Raw genomic sequence first — 15,516 nt, 5'->3', positions numbered from 1 at the left:
TGATTCACTGGGCAGGTTTAAATACTCACTGTAATGATTTCTTATCTGCAGTGCCACGCTGAGATACAACACAGGAGGTCTTGGTGCATTATCCTCCACACCTGCAGGTGGTGGTGGTCCAAGTTTATTCTCCTCAGCAAGAGAAGTGAGTAGATTTGTAAACAGTAGACTGTAGGATATGCACAGCATGACAGTACGGCAGATTCAAGTAATAATATGAGCCAGGTTTTGTTGACTTTGGAGTGCAGTGCAGATGAATTATGAACTTTTTATTTTTGTAGACAGAAAAAGAGAGGAGATGACATCATTGCCATTAATACACAGACACATGTTATAAGAAAATCAGAAAATGTCAAAAAGAATTTGTAATATTTCTATGTGAGATGCTCCTGAACTGAGGGCTGTGCTGCATCTGTTAAATTTAACAGCAGAGTACTCATTGACGGGTGGCTGGCCTCTCCTTTAGAGATACAGTGATGAATTTATTCCTCCGAGAGAGGCTCCGAGTAGAGCCGCTGCTCCTCCACCTTGAAAGGAGGCAGTTTAGGTACTTTAGGCATCTGACAAGGATGCCTCATGGGTCAGGTGTTTTGGCCATTTCCCACTGTAAGGACAGAACGACAGATGGATACACTGAAGGAGGTGGCTGGGAAGAGGAGAAGGGTTTGGTCAAGGTCACGTGTTTCCGCTTGCTGTGGAGCTCCACAGTGGCTGCAGCCAGGTGCTCTTGGGGAAGGAGGAGGTCTGTGTGTCCTTTAGCTGTTGTTCCTTTAGCTCTTCCTAAACAAGGCTCATGCAGGATGGAAACATTTGTCTTGACAAATAATAAAATGTATTTACATTAATACCAAAGACAGACCACAAACAATTTCTCAGTCAGCTCATCCCTTTACATAATTATTCTCAGGAATGAAAACACCAGCAGTATACGTCAGCAGTATTTATCTGAATGAAAAAATAAAGCAGGAATCAACACGTGTTCATATTTTACCACCAAGCAGTGTGGAAACTGCTGAGTTACAGTGCTTCACACCAAAACTAGTTCAGGATATTAAATAATTTCACTAAATCAAAAAATTTAAATTAAAAAGTTTTCAGGAAGTTTCAGAAATAAAGCTGATGTTTAAGTTTAGCCTCATCTATGAATACTGCATTTGATCCTCAGCCAAACAGCACAGTCCATGAAAACATCCTCCACAGAGGCAGAGACCGTGCTCCTTAACTTTTCTCTTTCTGTCATCATTCTAACGTCTGATTAAACACCATCTAAACAACATGAGTTTCAGTCTGTTTCTTTTATACGCAAGTCTCTAACATGACTGGACTTCACTGCAGCTCTTCCTGCTCTTCAGTGTCGTCTGCAGTGACGCCCTGTGAGGCTGAGACGTTCTCATAATCAGCACGAGTGTTTACCTGATGGAGAGAGAGCGAGAGAGCTTTCTGTATGTTTTTGATAACATTCAAAACTAAATACTTTAGTAATACTTAAAGAACTTCACATTATCCTACCTAATTTTATTTACATTTATTTTTGGATCACTTATTTTTCTATTCTAGTGCAATAGAAACTATCATACATCTATCATAACACATGTTGTATCAGTAGAACCTCTTACTTTGATGACATTTACAGATTCATTTGGTCCAGTTTCTAAGGCCACATGTGTCTTCTTTCTGGATTTAATCCAACAAAAAGAAAACGGTATTAAACTAAAAAGAATTCATGACTTTAAAACTGAAGGTTTTAAGATGGACATAAAAGAGCAATTATGACACTGTTGTTACTGTTTTTCTTTCTTTTTAAAAAGAAATGTGTTACCTCATCCACAGACCCAACACGAAGAGAGCAATCAGCATCAGGACCACCAGAGTCAATCTGATGATATTCAATATTATTACAGATTTTCCTATAAATTGAGAAAAGCACAAAGGAGATATGTCTTAGTCGAGAGATTAGATTTATAGGGTCATGCTATTTGTCATTGGGTATCATCAGTAACTGCTGTCACTAAGTTTACTCTCTTAACACAACTGCAGAAAGTTAAACATTTTTATATTTTCTTTGCACTGGTTAGAATATACACTACCAGTCAAAAGTTTGGAGACACCTTCTCATTTAATGTTTTTTCTTTCTTTTCATGACTATTTAATTGTAGATTCTCACTGAAAGAATCAAAACTATGAACGAACACATATGGAATTATGTAGTAAACGAAAAGTGTGAAATAACTCAAAACATGTTCATGTTATAGATTCCTCAAAATTGCCACCCTTTGCTTTGATTACTGCTTTGCACACTCAGTTCACAGTAACAAAACTCCCACTGTGTTCAGGTCTGAAGTCAGTGATGGTGAAGTTGTGTCCTGATGCTTTTTCTGAGTCTTCATCCTCCTTGTACCAGGTGTAATTAGCTGTTGGGTTAGCAACACTGCTATAGGTGACTGAACCGCCCTCCACTATTTCACCAGAGGGACTCACTGACACAGAGGGAAGCATTGGAGCATCTAGAACAGAGAATATTAAGATTAGATGATTAATAAGAGATCACATTTGATCATAATATACTGTCTATTTTTCATAGGGGGCAGGGGTAGCTCAGTAGGTAGAGTGGTGGCCTCATGATCGGAAGGTTGGGGGTTCGACTCCACTGAACAGCTACCCTGAGGTACCCCTGAGCAAGGTACCGTCCCTGCACACTGCTCCCCGGGCGCTGCACTGGTGGCTGCCCACTGCTTCACTGGGTGAATGGGTTAAATGCAGAGGAACTATTTCCCTATGGAGACTAACACGCACACTTTAGATAGCATCATGCTCCCTGTGTCCTCACTGGTCTGACCTGTGATGTCTACTTATCCCTCCACTCCTGGAGTTGATTCTTTGTGCAGTGTCAGACTTTAAGGAGAGTTCCTGCTTCTTGGCTTCACACACCTGCCTTTAATGATCTTGTCAAGAGCCGATATTTATAAGAGTGATGAGCTGTATCATTGAATGAAAAACGGAAACCATCTGAGTCCCGCGTTTCGCCTATGGTGGCCAACCTGACATAGACTTTTATCCTTACTGTTCAAATTATTTCTATTTCTTATCTAAAGCTGTTGTCAACACATTTCCCTCAGTATCTTTTCAGTCCGTCACACCCTCAGTTGTGGGGACTGACAAGCTTTTAATTACTGCTCAGATCTGTTATCCTCATTATATTAAGTTCATGCTTCTTTTCATGGACAGACCTTTGTAGACAGTCAGAAACAGCTGATGTACACCTGTTCTTCACAATTCACACATCTCTGCTTATTACATCTCTAAGGTAAGTCTTTAAGTAGATATTCTTGTTAAATCTTACACATGTTGTTCAGGGTACTGCTGTCTTTCATTAAATTATTTGCTTCCGTCGCCACACGGCAGTCTACAGGTGATGATAGGAACTGATCTTTCATGTTCTCTGATCAGGATCAAACCACTCTTCAGCACAAAGACTGTTATTTTGGACTTTACCTCAGTATCTGACTCAGATTCATGAACCTGGCTCCACTCACCTTTAAACTCTTTGTACAGTAAAACACTCAAAGAATTTAAAATACATTATAGTATTTTGAATTCCACTGCACATCTTAAACAACATTTTGGTGAAAAAAGAAAGCTGAAGATCTGAAAACACAAAATTGTTCATGATGACCACATAACACAGTGAAGTAAACTTACACACATGATCTGAGCGATAATCTTCATGTCCTTTGAAAGCACAGGAGATGATGTCTCCAGGATTGAACAGATCTTGATAAGAACTTTGTTCAACCATAAACTGATTGTTTTTGAACCAGACAAAAGAAAGACGACCAGCTGGACTGCAGCTGCTTTCACACTTCAGCTCTGCCTCAGTCTGAGACTCATGGACTGATATTATTCTGCTCACCTTCACCTGCAGAGCTGAATATGACAACACAGCAGACACAAGACATTAAATACTCAAAACAATAAATACACCCATTACCACAACTGAACAACTGAGCTGAATGAAATATTCTGTGTGTATTCATCAGTACCTGTGACAGTCAGAGTTGTTCCAGGTAAACTACTCTTCCATTCAAAGCTTTGTGTTTTGAATTTGAAGTGATACTCGGCTGAATCACTCTCTGTCAGGTCTCTGATTCTCAGAGTGGAGCGTCCTCTCTCTGTTTCAGTCACCTCAACACGACCTGCATACTGGGAGTCTTCTGTGAGGTCCTCAGATCCATGACCAGAACGGAACCAGGACTTTGATTGGATTGGACTTTCATAACTGTTGTAAGTACAAGAAATGTCCACTGATGAGCCTTTGACTGCACAGATTCTTCTGTTGCTGTAATTCACTCTGTTGCATGAATCATCTTGGACACCTGAAACATAAAATGATATTGAAGTCAGATTTAGAAAGTAGTTACTGTGAGTTTGACTGTTTTTATTCAGATGTATGTAATGACTATGAGATGGTTTTATGTTACTGAAATAAACTCACACACTGAAGGAGAGGAGAAATCTTCATGACCTGTTACAGCACAGGAGTAGCTATCTGAAGGATTCAGATTGTCTGTATACCAGTACTGGTTTCTTCTAGAAATCTTGTGTCCATTTTTGTACCAGATGTAGGAGGGACGATAATTTAGTCGACAACTACTCTGACAAGTCAGTGTTGCCCAGTTGGAATATGATGATGTGTCCACGTGTACCTGAAGAGCTGAATATGTGAAGAAATAAAATCAGAGCAGAAACTTAGACATCTATTATCCATATCCAAACACACACAGTCATGTTCATAACAATTTCTGACTGATGTGTAATTAAAAATGTTACCTGTGACAGTCAGAGTGACTCCAGGTAAACCAGTAAAATTTTTCTGGTTTGTTTCAAACCTGAACTTGTACACAGCTGAGTCGCTCTCTCTCAGGTCTCTGATTGTCAGAGTGTAGCTCTTCCAGTCAGAACTGTACAACACTCGACCTGCATACGCTGGGTCTGTTTTCAGATCTTCAGGATTATAATTGTTCCCTTTAGTGAACCAAACTCTTTTTAACACAATTACTCTTGAAGGGTATTTGAAGGAGCAGCCTATGTCCACTGTTGATCCTTTTACAGCACAGATCTGAGTAGAAGTGTAAGTCACTGCATAATCATTCTGACTCTGTACCACTGTAACACAGAACACAGTCAGACTCATTACAGCAACAGTAAACAGTTTTACTTGTAGTTGAACTACATGCAGAGAGAAATTCGGATTCTGACATTCGGACCAAGCGCACTTCATCACAATAGAAAAAATGAAGTTGTGCTTCATTTCTGTTTTACAAAATATTTAACAACTGTTGTTCTCAGTCAAATGTCTGAAATGTCTGTCTTCAGAACATTAATAGTTAAAGATCAGCTTTCCACATATTAAATTATTATAGAAATTGTCCAGTTAGGTACAACCTATTTATATCTACCGATAGATGTAGATATATAGATGTATATAGAGATATAGAGAGAGATGTACACTCTTAGAAAGGATGTGTTAAAAAATGACACAAAAAATGTGTTGTTACACTATTAACACATTTTGTGTAAATTTTAACATAACATGTGTAAGAAAATGTGTAAACATTGAAAAAATGTGTAAAACGCTTAACACACTTGATGTGTTGCACAGTTTAACACATTTTGTGTGTTATTTTCAGAATCTAACAACAGGACCTAAAATTAGCAGCTCAGTAATTTGATGCTAGCCCTGTGTTTAGTGAAATAAATTGTAGATTAACAATGTATTATAACTATATTAACTGAATAAATAAAATGTTTAGTTATTGTTTGTTTTCCTTAATCTGCGGGAGATTTCACTTGTCATGTTTGCATAGTAAGCTAACGATTAATAAGACGATGTCAGAGGAATTGGTGCACAAATTATCATCACTCACAGATCAGTACTGTCGCTCTCTATACACAGTTCGCACGATTGCAAAGTGAAAGCAAAAAAACAAGCGCAAATTCAAACGCGACTTCAATATGTCACATATTGACAGTGGCTCACCGATGCCAATGACATAATTACCCAGCTACATTTCCGAAAGAATGCAAAAGCATTGACATATATTTTTCCTACAATAGCCCGACGGGCAGGGAAGAGATAGATTTTGGTAGCCCGACTGAAAAAATCGCTAGCTCCGGGACGTCGGGCTAGCGATATTGCGAGCCCTGTATCTGATTGAGGAATCACTCATCTTTGGAAAAGAGAGTTTATTACAGAGAAATGGCTCTTTCCAAAATAAAAGCTATACTATCCGCTTCTTCTGGGCTATATTCTCAGCAGCATAAGGAGAATCATGTGCTAACAGCTGTCTAAATGACTCGGCTAAAGTTAGTAGCATGCTTGCTTTTTTTTGTCTGCTTCCACTTGTCTTTGCACTAGGATGATGTCGGCGTAAATGTGCAGTCATATTCGTTGTGTTCCCACTAGTGCTTTCAGGTTAATCTCGTTGAAATGACCTTAACGCCACAACAGGCAAATCTCCGTTAACGAGCTACCGCCGATCGCCCCGTGCATGGGGCTAGACGGCCAACACATTAACGAGCTAACTGCGCTAAAACACTAGTTCACACCAATGTAATTGAGCATTGCATGGCACATCCAACATACTGTTTTACTTTAGTCCATGACTCGCTTACCTTCAGGGTCATACGTCACATGAAAACCAAAATAATTCCAAACGCCAGATCTGAATGAGAGTGGGGGAGGTCCATCTTGCAAGGAGAGCTTAACTTCTGTCTCACTAGCTTGCCCTGCGCTCTTCCTTCTGACTATGCTGTCTGTGTTGAGCGCTCAGTGGATCTGCGCTCGACAGTGCAGCCTAGGCGGAGTAGTCGAACACAGATTCACTGAGCGCTCAACACAGACAGCATCGTCAGAAGGAAAATTGATAAAATAAATTACAAATGTTGTATTGTTCGATACATATGCGTACCGAACCGAAAGCACTGTATCGAACGGTTCAATATCGATAGGAATATCGTTGCACCCCTAGTATTTACCTGAGGAAAGCATTTGTCTACACCTCACTGAATACTATCTTTATCTTCCCCCATCTCCAAGCCTGGAACAAGTATTGCATCGCTTTGCAGTGATCCTGAAGCATCATCCACAACACACCAACCCCAGCTGATATGCATCGGTGATCTAAAGAGGGCAACCAGGCAGTACAACTTGTCCTATCCAGCACCACTTGGCTCCGTCTTCACCTTCTTTGAGTTTGTCTATGACCTGCCGCTGTCCACCCAAAGGAAAACCAAAGTACTGGAGCTGATTGCACAGATTAAAGGATGCAAGTAAAATGTTCACCTGTCCAAAATGTAGAGAGTCTCTGTTCACAGAGGTGAGAAACCTCATTTGGCATCTTTGTCAAATACACTGCTTATCAGGACTGACCATTTTTATGCCTATGCAGTGGAAAGGTCAGACAATATGAACTGATTGGCTGAAATTTTTGATTTTTGTATTTAAACCCAAGGTACAAAATTGTATAACCTGGATGCTATATTCGCCAAAATGTATGTTTTTCTGTTTGCATGCAACTGCACATTTGTTAAATGTTGACAATTTGTTGAAGATGACAATTGTTACCTTTAAAAATTTTAATTCATGTATTGTCTGGATTATATCAGAACATTATATATATATATTGAAAAAATTGAAAAATTGAAAAAAGGGCAATCATATATATGATTGCCCTTTTTTCAATTTTTTTTGACATTTTAATGATCTAGAGAGATAGAAAGCTAGTCAGATATGAATTTTGTTTGATTTTGTAAAGTAAAAATTGTGATATAGCTTTGGCTAAAATTGAATTTAAAACATTTTAATTGAAAAGATTCTGACAGTTGTTGTTCATTCAGTTTGTAATGATTTATAATATGCCAAATAAAAAATGGAATTCAATAAGTGTATAATATATACCCATCTTTTTTCTCCTTTTTAAAAAAAAATTGAAATGTACACATTTTAACACATCTTTGTGTCAAAATAACACATCTTTGTGTTTACATTTTTTAACACAGAAGATGTGTTAAAGGAGCAGACACATTAATTGTGTTAAAACTGACACATCATGTGTTGTCCCTAATCTGATGCAGCACATGTGTTAAAATTTAACACATGATGTGTCAATTTTAACACATCCCTTCTAAGAGTGTACTGGGTCTACAAAAATAAATCCCTTATGTATTGTAATTTTACATTAAAAAGTAACTCCTGCAGATACTGAATGTGTGAAAACCAGGTACACATAAACCTGTTAGAGAGAGAAGGAAGAGGACCAATCCACTCGCTGCTGCACTTAAACTCATCGCTTCTTCTCTCGCTTCTTAAATCACATCAACATGACACATACTGTTTTCCAGTTAGTCTCCATCAGTTGTTGAGGATGTAGTCTTTGATAACAGGGTCTTCTGTGGTTAGAAAATATAAAAGAAATATTAGACTGTCTTCCTTCAACTGGACATGGTCAACATGCATAAACAGATGAGAGCCTCTAAACTCCCACACTGAAATGAAGAAGTGGTTGTTATACAGTGGTTTACATGCAGAATAGCTTCTTAAAATACAAATATGGAATATTTTTAATCAGTTTTAAAATCGTACGGTTCCGGGCCAGTTTATTACCAGGATCATAAATAGATTTTCTCTCATGTACATTAAGTTTTAATGTAGGTTTTCTTTGCAAAGTGAGTGTGAAGCTCTCTTTTGAGAGGGCTGAGAGCAAATCTTTAACACACAATGTCTCCTGGATAAAAAGAACAGGTGACTCGGGTAGTGATGACAAAACCGTTTTTGACCAGGTTAAGTTTCAATGCACGTATTAAACCTATTGTATGACTGCTATCTTCTATTGCCCAATATTTCTAAAATTAGAAACATCCCGTCTCAGAGTGACACTGAAAAACTAGTAAATGCATTTATTACTTCTAGGCTGGACTACTGTAATTCATCCAAAAATGTCAAGAATCAAGCAAGTAAATAAGTGCATCAGCAGTCATGTGCTCAGCACTAAAGGAGCTGCTGCAGAGAACCACAGTTGTGCGTCAATGAACCTGTAAGCGTTATTTCTTTTGGCAGTTAACTGGCAGGATACTGCTTCTAATTGTTTGTGCATGTTAAAATTATGCCTCAGTACTTTTATACCATGTTGATAGAAATAATAATGGATAGGATTTATATAGCGCTTTTCAAGGCACCCAAAGCGCTTTACAATGCCACTATTCATTCATTCTCGCATTCACACACTGGTGGAGGCAGCTACGGTTGTAGCCACAGCTGCACTGGGGCAGATTGACAGAGGCGAGGCTGCCATATCGCGCCATCGGCCCCTCTGGCCAACACCAGTAGGCGGTAGGGTAAAGTGTCTTGCCCAAGGACACAACGACCAGGACAGAGAGCCCAGGGATCGAACCTGCGACCTTCTGGTTACAGATATGCTTCCCAACCCCCTGAGCCACAGTCGCCAAACATTTAGCACCAAGTTAATAGCAGTGGCCATAATCTCCCGCCATGATTACATCTAGCGTTATTAGGAATAAAGGACTTTTCTATTGTTTAGTTTAGTGGTTCCCAAACTTTTTTTGCTAAGCCCCCCTTTGTTTTACAAGAAAAATATTCCCCCCCCCCCTTCTTGCGCGTGCACGCACACACGCACAAACGCATCCTCCAACCACACACACCCATATTTTGCTCCATTGCGGTTTATTTCACACCTCAAACATTTAGTAAGCAATTAAGCAAATACAAGTAAACTGCAATAAATTACAGGTAGTAAGGAAATACACTACTAACTCTTTTACGCTACGTCCGCACCTACACGGGTATTTTTGAAAACGCAGCTGTTTCGTCCATAAACGGCGTTGCCAATCACCGAAAACGGAGATTTTATAAAACTCCTTTTTTGCGTTTACATGTGGACGAGGAATACAGAGTTTCACAGTGTATGTGCCTTTTTTCTCGTCACGCTGTGCGCCACGTTATTGTTTACATGAGATGAATTGCAGAATGGCAGATAGAGACAAAATACTGTTACTGTTAATCTGACTATCTTCAGGTTTTAAAGTGTGGGCGGGCCCCACACTTTGGGAAGGTCTAGTTTAGTTTAAGTGTTGCTAGCTTGATTAGCAACTTGTAAGACATGTGCTATTTATCCAATCTGTGGTCTACAGTGACCCCTTGTGGACATGTGTTGAGTAGATGATGTGTTGTGATTGTTTTCCTAGTTATCTATGACTCTACTAATTATAGAATTGAATGTTTTCCAGAAAACCATGCTCATAGTCACACACACTGTATACTAACAGGAATAAGTTCAAGTATGGCTGCACTGAATTTGTATTAAGCCTAGCAAGCACTCTGATGGAAACAATTATTCTGTGGAACTTAATCAAAGACAGTCAACCCAACTCCTGGACTGCTGCAGACTTGTATACCCAGCTTTCCAATATATATATTTTATAGTACCACTATCACTCCACTAGAACACTTCACTCTCAGTTCTTTCCTATAATATTAAGTGCATTGAGACAACTGCTGGTAGCCAGATGCCCATCTCAGCCAAATTAATCGAGAAACCAGCGCCTCCTCCTAACCATTAAATCAACAAACAATGCAAGAGGTAGAAAGTGAGAGAGATAGAGAGAGAAACACTCTTCTACTGCCTCTTGTCCCACAAACAGTTGTACATTACTGCCAACTTCTGTACAAACAGTCAGTATTTTTCACATAAGAGGAACCTAAATATCAGTCACTGAGCATCTGTACACTATTTTACATATACCCAAAGAGGATACAGTGTGCCCAGACATGTGCACAGGGTGGTTTTGACATGTTTTTGAAAATGTATATCTGGCTCTGAAAAGAAATTTGACAATAGAATACTAGGTGAACAAATTCACCCCTAATTACCTTCATATTAGCACGTGTATCAGTATCAGAGTGCACACATCTGGCCTAAGCACATATAGCCATATAAATGTCACCATACTATGTACATTACATTATTTTCTGGGCTTCATGTATAATAACATATTATACCTAACGATTTAAACTATTTTATTGAATGATTATACAATAGTCTTTTATCATGCCACTTTTAGATCAACACCATTTTTTGATTTGCCTCTTTAATAAAGCTGATGTCAAGGTTATGGTGAATAAGGACCCAAATCCAGAATCACTCAGACTCACGCACATCTAGGAATCAAATAAGAATAAACTTTTATCAAAAGGCAGATGAAAACTAAATCCAAGACAACAGAAGACATCCCAGGGATAACAACAGGAAACATCTGTGGGCAACAATATGATGTGGCAATAAATAGAACTGAAGTTATAAATTCACACAACTCAGAGGAAGTGAACACAGCTAGGGGAAGTAAAACTGAATGTCAAATGCAAACACTTAATGAGAACACAACACAGATACAAAGGCTACACAAGACACATGCGAAAAACAGGACTTTTAACTTTAAAACCTAAAGACAAAACTGAGAGTATCATCAGTTACCACTAATCCATGAAAATAATGAAAAACTTGAAACACTGGGGTCAAAATATTCAAGACACACAAGATCAAAGAAAGACAATGATAAAACAATCAGCACCTACAACTAGGCAAATACAATGGAAACACACATGAAAATCTAAACAATAAGCAACGTCCAAAAACACTTTTGCCCACTTTTTCTTAAACTAAAGGCAAAGAAGTTAGAAATAGGAGATAAGATGGGAAGTACTTTTGGAAAGCAGCCCCAGTCTGTCTCCTTGTCCTCTGATCAGTGTCTCTGTTGGAAGTCAGTTGTTTCTGTCTGAGCTCTATACTGCAAAGGAGGTCCAGTGTACCCAGGATATGTTTCTGTCATCTAGATTCACTTACCCTAACATTGGCGAATGGGATAAACTGTCACATGAAGCTGGTTCTCAACTGGCTAAGTTATATGAGGGTTTCCCCTGTGTGTTCACATGACCAATGCCAAAGGGGCGTTTCACAGATCATATGACTCTTCTTCCACAGAAAATGATCCCTGTGAGTGCCACCTACTCCAGAGATGCTAGCAAATAAAAATCTCTAAAAATCATACAAAATATATCAGTAAAATCCAACACTATTGTGAAAAAAAACAAGATATATCTGGTGATTTAGTGCAAACAATAAGCATTTTCATTCCAGTTAATTATTTGCAACATTGAAGTTTACTCTCCTTACAGGAATCCTTGGTGTGTTTCGTGTTTCCAGCAGTGTAAAACAGATTAATTAACAGATTAGAGTGAAGTATGACAACATTTAGACATTTTCTAAATCACCAAATTAAAATGCGGATATTCTTGTAGAGATGTGACTCTCAATTTACGGTGTGTTTAGTAAGGTAGTTAGTTTAAAAAGCTGCCCATATAAAATGTACTCCTCCAACAGAGATTTTATATCACACGTAAAACATGTTGAATTACAAAAAAATAAGTGGAAATGTTGCGTTTCCAGATGATTTTACACTGAAACTAAAAACATTACATGCTTCCAGGAATTTTTTCACAGTCCATTCTCTGCTCGCCGTACACGCTTCACATAACACTTTACATCAACCCTATTTTCCCATACTGTCAAACTGAATTCTGTCATTAAACCTTTTCCTACCCATCATCTGTCAGCCAGTCAGCCTTTGTTCCATATGCTTTAAATCAGCGGTCCCCAACCCCCGGGCCACAGACCAGTACCGGGCCGCGAGAGTTGAGGCTTGGGTGTGAAATTTATGGTTTTCAGGGTTATTTTTGTTTTTTATCATTTTTTTTTTATTGTTTTTACCATTACCTCGGTTTCCCTGGGTCTTTTCCCGTGTGTTATGAATAAATCTTCTTTTTTTGGTACTGGTACCGGTTTTATTTTGTTGTATTTATCCGCGACACCTTAAAGGCTGGTCCGTGAAAATATTGTTGGACATAAACCGGTCCATGGTGCAAAAAAAGGTTGGGGAGCGTTGCTTTAATTCTTAGTGCTCTTCTATCTTTTTGCCTTTCATGTCACTTCCTGTCTCCTCCCCATCTCCACATCATGCTGAAGAGTAAGTGTCTGATTAGTCATTTAGACCTTTACAACTGCAACAAAAAGCACATCACAAACTGAAATCAGATTCAAACAGAATGGACACACTGTTAAATTCTGGAAAGTGGAAAGTTCTTGAATATTTTAAGTACCCAACTCTAATGCCTCCCCGCTTGATGTCAATAACGGTCTGGGAAGTCACAGTGGAGCAGGGCAAACAAAGGATTTCTGAACTTTTTTTTAAATGTTTTTTTAATAAACAAGAAGTGAAACTGCTGAGATTAAAACATTCTTTTGCAAGAGTGTCCTGGGCTGACACAGGCACCATTAACCTTGCATGTTTTTTCATTGTGTAATGTTCAGAAGTCAACCATCAGAGCAGCATGGAACGGATATACTGCAGAAGTACTGATCACCAAAAAGAGCACTTCTCCCCATTTAAAATGAGATTTGATGTGTCTAATGAAGGCACAAATCCAACAACACGTGACACTAAATGTGTCATACACTGATAATGACTGAGGAGCCAACAGTGCCAAGACTTGGCACCAAATGACAACAAATTTGTGACACCTCGCTGAAATTTTCAGGCATTTTAAGGGTAAAACCTGAATATTAATGATTAGAAAGGTGTGGCTGTTTTCCTCACTGTGTTCACTGAAGTGTGAAACAACAGACGAAATGTTGAAGTGAAACTCTTCAGCGTCTTGATAATGTGCCATCATTTTATTTTATGCACACAAAGTAAACTACAGTCTGAACTAACAAGGTTCTCATACACATGTACAGGCTAAAAATTAAATGGCTCACAACTGGACAGAAGATTGGAGAAACATCGTCTGATCTGATGAGTCAAATTCTGGTGTAACATTCAGGTGGAAGGTTCAGAATTTGGTGTAAACAGCATGAAAGCATCATGGATCCATGCTGATGTGTATTGGCAGCTCAGGCTGGTGGTGTAGTAGTTTGGGGGATATTTTCCGATAACACTATGGGTAACTTAGTGCCATTTGAGCAGTGTTGCATGAAAATTGTTTTTTGTTTTTTTTGTTTTTTTTTCTTTTTTTTTTTTTTTTTTTTTTTTCTTTTTAAATGACATCAGAAACAGCAGTATGCGACATTACGTGATGGCAGAGCTTCAGTTCATCCTTTGTCATTTTTTTTTTTTTTTTTTTTTTTTTTTAATAAATAGGACAGGGGGAATGAATGAGAGAGAGAGGGGGAGAGAAAGAAAGAAAACCAAAGAGGAGAAGAGACGGTGAGAAGGGGGGGGAAGAGAGAGAAAAAAAAAAAAGAACTCCTGGGTCACCTGTATGGAGAAAAAAAAAACAAAAACAAACAAACAAAAAAAACAAACAGAGGAGACAGCAAACAACAAAGAGCAACATAATAATAGAGAAAACAAAGCACCATCACAATAAACTAGCTAGTCATAGATATCAATATTTACTAAATAATAAACGATATTGTGCAGCACGCAAGATAGACAGCGCACAGTGTGCTTTGAGGCAGCAGCCAAGAAAGCTTTAGTCCGTGTCTGTGAATACCCATGTGTGCATACCTGTGTGGATCAGCATGCTTGCATTCCAAAGGTTTCTCCATGTAATGATCTGCTAGGGAGTGTGGGGGGGCCACAGCCCCGTCCTCCAGGGTGTGAAGCGGGTATGGAGGAGATCAAAACTCCAGACATCCAGAGGCCCCCAGAACACAAGAGACCATGGAAGACCAACAGAGGGGCAGCCGCGCCACTGTCCCAGTAAGAGCTGAGGAGAGTCCCAGATGAGGGCTCGCCCAGCAGCCGCGGAGCAGAAGTCAGGGGGAGTTGCAGTGACGCGCCCGTGAGCTCCGCCGGCCCCCAGCTGCGCCTGAGTGACCGAGCCCTAGGCCGAGAGGCCGGGGGCACCCCACCTCCAAAGGGGCCCGAGCGAGTCCCAGGCCCCAGGCCCCGACAAGCGGCCGCCAAGGAGTGAGCCGGTGTGTACCCGGACGCCCACCCCCAGACACAAAGAACCACCAACACACCGACACCTGAGGGAGTCCGCCACCGGCAGGGGAAGTGGTGGTGGGTGGAGATAGGCCTCCAAACCTTGGAGGGCCTGAGGTGTCCCCAGAGAGGTGGCGTCTGATACCCAACCTGACATATAGACACAGACATACAGGCACACACAGACACAAACATCCATTCCCACCCTCATGCTCTCATATGCACTCACTCCACACTCAACCAACGTGGAGACAGACATAAAGAGACGCTGTACACACAATCACACTCCCCAAGTGTACTCTACAAACCGGGTCTAGGTACCCTTGCCCCTGGAGGGGGGAATTGCACCCAGACCCAGGTGGTGTTACCCTTTTCCCTGCGGTGGGGAGAGGCAGACCACCCCGACTCCGCAGCAGCAGGGAGGCCCCACACCCCAGACCGCAGTCGGACGGCCAA

The 15,516-nt window shown here is 39.9% G+C and overlaps 1 protein-coding gene across 1 annotated transcript in view; it reads left to right on the top strand.

Annotated features, from left to right (window-relative positions):
• LOC309708567 (uncharacterized protein) overlaps window positions 1–15,516 on the top strand; it is a 243,165-nt gene that overhangs the window by 93,772 nt on the left and 133,877 nt on the right. The gene's annotated exons all lie outside the window — the stretch shown is intronic.

The sequence above is a fragment of the Aulonocara stuartgranti genome (assembly GCF_965226115.1).
Source record: "Aulonocara stuartgranti genome assembly, chromosome: 6".
Classification (NCBI taxonomy): Eukaryota; Metazoa; Chordata; class Actinopteri; order Cichliformes; family Cichlidae; genus Aulonocara; species Aulonocara stuartgranti.
The sequence above is the reverse complement of the archived record's forward strand: the minus strand, read 5'-3'. Positions and strand labels throughout refer to the sequence as shown.